This window comes from Sinocyclocheilus grahami, unplaced genomic scaffold (assembly GCF_001515645.1).
Source record: "Sinocyclocheilus grahami isolate Dianchi unplaced genomic scaffold, SAMN03320097.WGS_v1.1 scaffold218.1, whole genome shotgun sequence".
Taxonomy (NCBI): Eukaryota; Metazoa; Chordata; class Actinopteri; order Cypriniformes; family Cyprinidae; genus Sinocyclocheilus; species Sinocyclocheilus grahami.
Genome location: NW_015505397.1, coordinates 1,546,377 through 1,557,066, shown reverse-complemented (window position 1 = coordinate 1,557,066; position 10,690 = coordinate 1,546,377). Strand labels below are relative to the sequence as shown.

Here is a 10,690-nt window from a genome sequence, read left to right as displayed (position 1 = left end):
TTTGGAGGGTGGGGCCAAAGAACCTTCAGTGGATGACTTCCTTTTGAGGGCTGCTGAAGTAAGTTGCGTGTACCTCTCTAGATGAGTGGGGTGTTTCTTCTGTGGAGAAAATGAATGCACAGGCACAGATTGAGATTCATATTATTTCTCTCAAACCACAAGCTCAGACTATCTAGGACTTTCGCTGTATTAATGTCATGCTTGAAGTTCATGAATGAAGGTCAGACTACAAGTTAGGGAGCAGTTTCACTGGTCTATGCAATTATGTTGAGCAGACCAGAATATTGCCACTTAAAGCTGTTTTAGGACCACAAGCAGCTGCTGGCATGACTGAAAAGTAGCATTAAATTCATTTTAAACAGCATTTGGCTGATAGTTGGTAGTTGGGCCTATTACCTCTTTACAAGGACCCATAGGGCCTGCCCCACACAGGCGCATGCACTCTCATACACAGACAGGATCATGACTATCCTTAGTACATGCTTTATCAACCAGCTGTAGACTATAGCTTTGCACAATTAACTTACAAATATTGCATATACAGTAGTAATAATATAAGCTCAGATAACATTTGGTTAAAGTCGAATTTCAAATCTCACACAGAGCCCACCAAACGAGTTTGCAATGTTGAATCATAGCCTACTGCTAGCAAGCAAACCATGGCATGTCTTGGCATGTACCTAGCCATAGCAAACATTGCAAATTTACCATTATTAGTACGTTACTAGGTCACTACAATATTGTCAATAATCAACTGATAATAACAAAAACTATAGCTTTGCACAATTAACTTACAAATATTGCATATAGCAATAATATAAGCTCAGATAACATTTGGCTAAAGTTGAATTTCAATTTTGTCAATAATCGACTGATAATAACAAAATTTCAGCTTACCTCAATATGCTTTTTCATATTAGACGGCGAGTTTTTGAAAGCCATTAGCTCGTGGTACTTGGGTGCGCAGAGCTTGCAGCACATTCGAAAGGAGTTGTTTTTGCATCCAACCATTTAAAAAAATTCTTCCAGGTATGGCCAGGGATGTACAGTATAAGGGTTGGCTGGACTTCCTGGCTACCAACCTCATTCGTTGCTTGGTTGGGACATTTCCCTCGAGTTCTCTTCTTGAGTCTCTGCCACGGACATCGTACTTGGCTACATACGTCTGCTATGTCCAGTGTTGGGGGTAACAGGTTACAAAGTTAGTATAGCCTACTTATCACAACATTGTCAATCGCAAACTCTAATTTATTCAAACGTCTCTCTACCGAAATACCTAGCTTAATTTGCGGAGGACGAAGAGAAAGCACCCGTTTGATAAATGAGCCAGTAGTGGAGAAATAATAATTTTTAAGAAATAATCTTTGAGTAACGACCCCAACACTGGCTATGTACTTGCTGGAGTGTGACGTGATTTTTGTGTCATGTGCAGGTGCGATGGATAGCGTACAAACCAATAGGGTGTCGGAATGGTATATGTTTATACTTCTCATCCAACCACAGTCAAATTCACTCTATCCGGATGGCACGATTTATCTGGATAGGTTTTTTTTTTTTTTTTTTTTGAATGATGACAAGCCGGTATATATATATATATATATAACATTTCTGTCCCCCTCACTTCTGAAATGATGGCTACGCCCCTGGGTTTAAGCAAAAAAAAAAATCTTTTGACTAAAAATTTTTCCTCGGCCAAACCCCATTCCTCAGCCATACCTGTCACACACCCAGTTTAAGAGCAGTGTATTTCTTATTGTAATCAAGAGCGCTTGTCCTTCTAATTTAAAAAAAATTAAGGAGCACCTTCTGATCAATAATCAAAAATTCTGATCAAAGATTAGCCTTCCTAATATGAGGTGAAGTTATTTACAGGGGCATTTTCTTTTTATCTTTGCAATGGCATCATTTTCATCTGTAAAATTAAAAAAGATATGTTTATAAGCTTTTTAAAATTTCTATTTAAAACAATATAATAAGAAGTAGAATAAGACAAATAAGTTACCAATCATGAAATTAGTATTAATGAAAAATGTATTTGTACTACAGAGGTGGCACAAAAAAGAACACAAAAGTGGCATTTTCAGACATTCAATGAGGCTCAGAGGTGGCATGAGTGCAATTAAATTCATACTGTATATTAATGTGGAGATTAATGTTAATGTTAATGTCATTTTACTTTTAGTTAAAATTTTAGTAATTTAGTAATTAGTATTTTTTTGTTTTTGTTTGTTTTAGTAATTTTTGTTGGTTTTTAGTTTTGATATAGTTATAGTTTTCAGTTTTAGTGATTTTAGTTCTTAAACATAAACTAAGTGAAAATGAGAAATGTTGTCTTAAGTTTTTTGTCTTTTATTTTATGTTATTTCAAGTATTAAAATATATATTTTTATAGTTGTAGTTTTAGTTAACAATAATAACCCTTATGCTTATTTACTGCTCAAGAAGCATTTCTTATTAATATCAATGTTGAAAATGGTGCTGTTTTATATTTTTTGGAAATGGTAATTCATTTAATTTTTCAGGATTCTTTGATGAATCGAAAGAGACAAGTGAATTATACAGTGAAATAGTCCAGTGTTATGTAGGATTTTAATACTCTTGTAACACCACATTTCCAGTGAAACAATTTGCCCTGAATTGCTATATACAGCATTTTTGCAGTTCTAGTAAATAATTTAAGTATTTCAGGCATGTAGATGATTTGTATATGATGACAAGGTCGTGGGTTTGATTCCCAGGAAACACAATACTGATTAAAATGTAAACCTTTAATGCACTGCAAGTCCCTTTGAATAAAAGCATCTGCCAGATGAATAAATGTAAAGCTGTAGAAAAAGATAAATTTCTCTGAAGGAAAAAAACAGAAAAACTTCTTTAAGTGAAGAAATCCTTCACATATGCTTGTGCTAAAGCTGCAATAGAGGGTCAGTTTTTTAAACGCTATTTGATATTAATTTAACATCCGCTCTGCTGAGCACTTCTGCTAACGATAATGACAAACCTCCATGAATAACAAATCAAGCTCTATTGTTTTTACAGAAACCCCAATAGAGACAAGCAGGCAGATGCATGCATGACCACACCATATGGAGACTAAGAGAATGAGGGTGTGTGTGTATGTGTGTGTACCATCTGCACTAGTTTTATCCTGTGTGAATGACTCCTTTAAGAAACGCTACGAAGCATGATTTCTGTAACTAAATCCTGCTTTTCTCACACTCTTCTGATCAGCTCACCTCACTGATCTTGGTAAATAGTGAGCTGATTTGCTCTCTACTCACTGTATAACACCTTCTTAAGCACCATAATAAATGACTGTCAGCCACACATGTAGTTAGATGTACCGTTCGTACAGCCATGAAAGGGAAAAATCACAAATTGGCAATTTTGGAAATTCAGAATTCTCCTTCAGGGAATCCTGAAGCATGTGTGAACTCAGTCCAATGGATGTAGAGACTAGGAAACTTAAATGCGCATTCGAAACAAACAGCGCTAGCTTCTGTGTCTTCAACAAGCGGTTCCCTTAGTAGACCTCTTGGCAGCGTGGAAACTTCTGCCAAATGTGTCTCAATAGGTCCTGCAGATGGTGTGTCCCGGGCAGGCTCTGGAAGTGGAACAGGAAGTAGTTACTCTTGTGAGCAAAGAGGCCACAGAACGTGTTCCCCCTCTCAAGTGGGTGTCCGGGTTCTACATCCGATACTTCATCGTTCCATGGAAGGATGGGGATTGCGTCTCATTCTAGGTCTGTGCCGACTGAATCATTGTCAAAACGAACTAATATCACGTAATTTATGTCTCTTTGATGATTGGTTGATATCAGATACCAACGGAGGCATGAGAGCTCAGCTCTCCCCTTGCCTCCCTCTCCCCTTCTCTATAATTTAGCGGTTGCAATTACATCAGCAGATTCGGCACATTCGCGAAAGAAAAGCGGTGCTTTCACGTTATGGTATTACAACTGTGAAATTACAAACAAAAAAATACACATTCTGAGACATGAACTGAAATTAATTGTGAATTTTATTAACATTAAATTGTCCACCTCCCATTTTCACCGTAAAATTATGGGGAAGCTGCGAGCCGCCACTGATAAAATATTAACTTTTAAAATGTTATATGCTACAATGTTATAAGCTAAATTGTGGGTAATAGTTGATGTGTGTTATTTTGCAGCCATGTGTGTGTTGCTGTATCTGTCCCAAAGAATGCCCTAGTTTCCACATTGATCTCCTAAATCATAGTGTATCGATTCACTTCTGCTGAATTTTTATAGACAAACAATTTAGAGCCTCATCTCTCTCGCTCTCTCTCTCATAAACAGCCTCCCACGGCGCACTTCTGCAAACACACTCACGCTGTGACACACACACACCACGGTTAAACTCTCTCTGACCGTGTAAGCAGTGTGGCTGAGCCTGACTAATTTAATTAGTCTCAGCCTGTAATTATTCACTTTAAAGAGAAATGAGGGTTATGATCTTGTCCATTAAAGACATGACAAGAAATTTAAGGAGCTCAGAGAATAACGTGTGTGAGTGCAACATTGTCTTTGCCGTAATCTGTTATTGTGGCATGGCATGCGTTCTCAGTGAATTTAATTGTGTGTGCAGGCCTCATTACAGCTTTGTTATGGGGAAATTCTCTCCGAATGCTTCATTTGCATTGGTATGGTTTTGGTGTTTAGTCAGCGTTTCAGAGCCAAACTGCAGTGGCAGCAAATGCGGTGCACAGAGACGGCAACACAACAATCTGCCCTTTAAACTGCCTGCAATTTATGCACAGGGGCAACACCACTTTATCTGGAGCTGGGGACCAGCTCCGTTTAACTGGCAGAAAAACACTCTCTTGTAGGTTTAAAGAGACCGAAGAGAGAAAAGAAAGAGGGCAAATAGAAGTAGGTTTCTGGCCAACTTCACTGAAAGATGCGGTTTGAGTACAATTAACTGAGTTTTGAATGCAATATGTGTGTTTGTAAGGATGATTTGAGCACATACGGTTTGTTCTGATCTTCATCCTAAAAAAAGAAAAGTCATAATTGTTCACATGGAGTCTGGTTTATTTATTTATACATACATACTTTTTAATTAAACATTGTATTCCTTTTTAACTAAATATATTAATTATTTACCTTCTTTTTTAAAGTAATATGCTGCTTTTCAGTTTTATTTTATAATGCTATTTATTTATTTACACTTTTTTAAATTAAATATTGTATACATTATTTAAAAAAATATAAATTATTTAAATTAAAAATATAAATTATTTACCTTTTTTTTTTTAAGTTATGTGCTGATTTTCAGTTTTATTCTAGAATGCTTTATTTATTTATTTATTTATTTATTTATTAAATATTAGCTGGTTTAACTTTAATTAAATGATCATCTAAATGTTCTATGCTGCTTGTTTAGTATTATTTTACATTTATTATTAAATGAACTTTTAAATATTAAATACAAAATTATATCTTTTTTTCTGATTTGTTTATTTATTATTATTATTATTGTATTTTTTTTGTATATATAATGGCACTGAGGCACTTTCCTTGTCACATTCAACCAACCAAATGTGAAACACCATAAAACGCATAAATGGGCAGAAAGAGAAAGAGAAAATAGGTGACAGGCCAGAAGGAGGATGACATTATGATTTTATTATACCATTAAAAATGTATTTGCAATGTTTATTTCTTCATCAGAAACAGAGAGATGAGACGGCAGAACTCATGAAACCCTAGCGTCAGCCAGCAGTGATCCGTTCCTCTCATCATTAGTGCCATACAGTCTGGTCTCATACAGCCCACGTCTTGGCCTAGATTCAGAGCAAATCCCATGTGGGACCGTCACACTGACCCTTCTTGAGGACGGCTCTTATCGTAAACTTTACTGGGAATCAAATCAAAGGCTGTAGTCTGGAGCTGGCAACGTCCAAATGCAAGTTAAAGTTGGCTTTGGTGAGCAAATAATGCCTTTACTGTCACTTTTGATTCATTTAATGTGTTCTTGCAGAATAAGCCACTCAGTCCTCAGCCTCTCCTGCTGTCCAGTCATCTTCATCCCCCGTTAGTCCCTGTATGTCACCTCCTCTCAGTGGTGGGGCTCAATCTCAGGCCTGCCGGGAGTCTACGTCTCTTGGTCCTGAGGAGCCCGTGGCCCCACCTCCAGCCTCAGATGTCTCTGCTCCACCTCGTCCCACTGTCCAGACTCCTGTGCCTGTGCTCCTCCCACCCTTAGTTCCAGTGTGGACCATCAGCCATTTGGCCTCGCCGGGCTCCCTCAGTCAGTCGGCTCTACTTGGGTCGGACTCCGGCATCAAATATATATATATATATATATATATATATATTAGGGCTGTCAACGTTATTGCGTTAATGCATGTGATTAGTTTTACAATCCTTAAAGCGTTAAAATAATTTAACGCAAAATTACTGAAGCACAATTCAAATTCTATTCTAACCCTTTAACCCAATTTTGCTTCTCTGTTTGAGATCAGATCATTTTAAGCTGTTAAACAGTAAGCGAATCCGTCCAAAACAGCGCTAATATAAAGGAAACCAGAGATTGCAGAGAGAACAGAGACTCGCGTTGTGTTTTCAGTTAATTATTCATTCCAGTGTGTTTCGCTTTAAAACACGAGCTGTCATATTTTGTGATTGTCTCTGTGATTGATTCTGTGACGTCGCGCTGTGTGAAGCACAGACTGAACGGATTGTCAACACATCCCACCGCTGTATGGCCAGATGAGATGGAAACTACGTTTTCTCGACTGGATAACCAGTCTTGCTAATAAAGTTTTGATGGATGAAGGTAAAGATATTTTTTCTTTCATATGTGCTTATATGGGCTCCTTATATCATTTGGTTCTTTGGTGTCCTTTTGGAGTTTCTAAGTGTCCTTTTTTGGAAAGACATCTAAATTTATCTTGAAAAAAGCTTGCAGAAAATACAGATTTTTGAGAATCACCCTTCAATATTTTGGTTTACTTTGCTGGATATAGCAAATGATGACAAAATAAACATTTGAAACAAGATAAATGGTCTATTCTCAATTTCATGAAGTTCATGAATCGTGATTAATCACAGAAAAGGTGTGTGATTAATTAGATTAAATTGTTTTATATATTGACAGCCCTAATATATATATATATATATATGTCACAATTTTCAGCATCATTACTCCAGTCTTCAGTGTCACATGATCCTCCAAAAATTATTTGATGAATAAAAAGGTAAAAATAACAGCAATAATTAAAAAATCCTAATTTAAATAATTTAAGAAATATTTTGTAATATTTAAAACATCTTTACTGTCAATTTTGAGTAGTTTAATGTGTCCTTGCTGAATAAAAGTATACATTTCTTTTTTCTTTTTCTTTTTTTTACATATATCTTACCTCAAACTTTTGGACGGTAGTGTATCACGGTTTCCACAAACATATGAAGCAACAAGAACTGTTTTCATCATTGATAATAATCAGAAATGTTTCTTGAGCAGTGAATCAGCATATTAGAATGCATTCTGAAGGATCATGTGACACTGAAGACAGAAAATTCAGCTTTGGCCACAGTAATAATTAGGGATGTGCCGATCCGATATTCATATCGGCTCCGATACTGCCATTTTTTGTTGGATCGGGTATCGGTCAGAGAGGGCCGATCCATATCCGAGATTGTGCGCATTATTCTGTGTTACTTCTGAAGCCATACAATAGCTTATAGGGTTACTCCACCCCGAAATGAAAATTTTGTCATTAATCACTTACCCCCATGTCGTTCCAAACCCGTAAAGGCTTTGTTCATCTTCGGAACACAATTTAAGATATTTTGGATGAAAACCAGGAGGCTTGTGACTGTCCCATTGACTGCCAAGTAACTTACACTGTCAAGGTCCAGAAAAGTATGAAAGACATCGTCAGAATAGTCCATCTGCTATCAGTGGTTCAACTTTTCTCCGCTGTGGCGGTCAGTCAATCGTTCAGCCTTTAAACCCTGGTCGCATTCGGTTACGACAGTCAGCTCGGTAAAGCTCTCTCCAAGATCATTCTGTGTTCCCATTATTATACTTGATTTGTAAATAAATGTCTATGATTTTGCAAAAAGGACTTTATCTTCTTGCCGGAGTTTAATGTTGTTTTGTTACTTGCTACCGGGTGTCTGTGAGAACAAAACACGGGCGTAGAAAAGACTATAAATTGTTTTTAATGCGCACAGTAACTGAAGTTTAAAACTGTTAAAAGAAAGGCTCAATAACTGTTGCACAGATATAATACACTACGCATTAATTTCTCTTCCCTTTGTGCTTTGCACTTTTTAATGCAAAGCGCTGCGTGCTGTGACTCCGTGTTGCTTCAAGCGCATCATTCTGCACACTGGATGTGCATATTGTAAGCGCTTCGTGCCGCACTGTATTTGATTTGTCCTATCAAATCTATCATATGTTGTTGCTTTATTTAAAAAATGCTATACATTTAAAATAAATTTATTTTAATTTTATAGTATAAACTTATATGTAAATAAATTCATGAATGTTTTTCATTAATGGATTTTATAATACAAATAGCAATATGCAACATTTTACCATATTTAGTGCAACACTTTTATTTGTTCCCCACAAAATATAGTTTTTTCACTAAATGTTTGGATTTCTAAAATTATTGTGCACTGATTTTTCTAGAATAACTTTTGCTGCCGAATTATCCACTAACCTAGTTTATGATATATTTTTGTCATAGATTATGAATATACATATATTTTTTCATATTTATTGTTTATTTTTCTTTATAATGAAGTAGTCTGTATTTAGTAGATTGTGAAAGAATGATTATCAGTTCCACACACAGAGATATATATTCTACATTTATTTAAATGGAAAAAAAAACTTCACTGGTATCGGATCGGAATCGGCGAATACTGAACCATAGGTATCGGATTCGGTTTCGGAGGTGAAATAGGCGAATCGGAGCATCCCTAGAATAAATTACATTTTACAATATATTCACATAGGAATCAGTTAATTGAAATTGTAATAATATTTCTGAATTTTACTGTTTTTGTGATCAAATAAATGCAGACTTGGTGAGCAGTAGAGACTTCTTTCAAAACATTAAATAAAATGTAATTATTAGAAATTATGTGTCTGTAAGTATAGATAAGAAATGTTTACATCCACGTCATTTTCTCAGCTCATTCGCCATTGGCAGATATAGCAGAAAGTTAACTTTGAAACTGATTGTGTGTCAAAGAGAGAGAAAAATATCTGATTGGTCATTGGGTCTTTAACCTCTTGACCAATCAGCTGGCACTAATTAGCCCTGCTGCATTCATCTCTCTCACTTTCTCAATTTCTTCATGGTAAATAGAAAGTAAAGTGTGCTGGAGTTTGTTGCCAGCTGATGATCAATAATAGAAATTCTGATTGGCCTTTCTCTCAATCTGGCCGCTCCTGAATGGTCTCTGAGGGCCAATCATTGATTCTGATGCTCGACACACATCGCCATGTGCTGCTGAAAGCAGAAATGTTCTTGAATGAATTGATTTTTTTCAACGGTATTCCTCTTGCTGCAATTAATTGGGTGGCGATACTTAACTGCTTTGTGAGATTGTGCTTAAGCTTTCTTTAGAGGTCAGATGCTTTTGATGGAGAAAATCTGGCTTTTTTTCAAAGAGCCTGACGCATTCATAGAAAGAGAAAAGAGGTGAGATGCTAGTAAAGTTTGCATTCATGTTCAGGGGTCTCATTTATAAACGTTGCTTATGCACAAAATGGACATAGAAGTATGTGTGCACAATTTTCCATGTACATCTCGGGATTTATAAAAAATAAACTTGCCGTAATTATATACGCACCGTACACGCAGACATTAGACCATGCGTACGCACTTCTTTTCCTGGAGTGAGAAAAGTAATGAAGTAAACGACAATTTTAAACTCTGTTTTCATTTCAGTATACACATTTACATTACATATTCCACTCTCATTAATGGAAATAAGCACTGAAATTACATAGTCATTACGCACATTTTATGAATTTTATGAATTTAGACATATTTATAGTGAATGTGCTTGATCACTTTTCCTGTGGCATGCTATGTTTTAAAGGGGTCATATGATGCTTTTTTAAAGATCATTATTTTGTGTATTTGGTGTAACAGAATATGTTGACATGCTTTAATGTTCAAAAAACACATTATTTTTAAAATACTGTACCTCATTGTAAGTCCTCTATGCCCCGCCTCTCTCAAACGCTTCGTTTTCTACAAAGTCCCTCCTTCCGACAAGTGCAGTCTGCTCTGATTGACCAGCTGACCCAGTGCATTGTGATTGGCCGAACACCGCAAGCACTCGTCGGAAATGTAACGCCCCTTACCATAATTGCGAGCTTCATCTTTCAAAATAAATGTAAAGACAGCACGAAAGGGGAACAGAGTTGCGTGACAGACACTGTGATGAAGCTGGTATGTGTTTGCAGTACACAAGCCACGGTTAAGACAGCTGACTCCACTTTGATGTGACCCCCCCTCTCTATCTCTCTCTCTCTCACACATGACTCCACTTTGATGTGACCCCCCCTCTCTATCTCTCTCTCTCACACACACACACACGCGTGCGCGTACACGCACTCACGCACACACACACGATGCACAAAACTCAGCATTTGAACAGTCAATAGCAAATACTTAAACTAATAACAAAACA

The 10,690-nt window shown here is 36.5% G+C and overlaps 1 protein-coding gene and 1 long non-coding RNA gene across 2 annotated transcripts in view; one reads left to right on the top strand and one right to left on the bottom strand.

Annotated features, from left to right (window-relative positions):
- LOC107596360 (testican-1-like) overlaps positions 1-10,690 on the top strand; it is a 263,564-nt gene that overhangs the window by 164,118 nt on the left and 88,756 nt on the right. The gene's annotated exons all lie outside the window — the stretch shown is intronic.
- Positions 152-10,690, bottom strand: part of LOC107596361 (uncharacterized) — a 17,811-nt gene continuing 7,272 nt past the window's right edge. Inside the window, exon 3 of the long non-coding RNA XR_001610354.1 lies at positions 152-162. This is a non-coding gene — a long non-coding RNA (uncharacterized lncRNA). The remainder of the gene's footprint in view (positions 163-10,690) is intronic.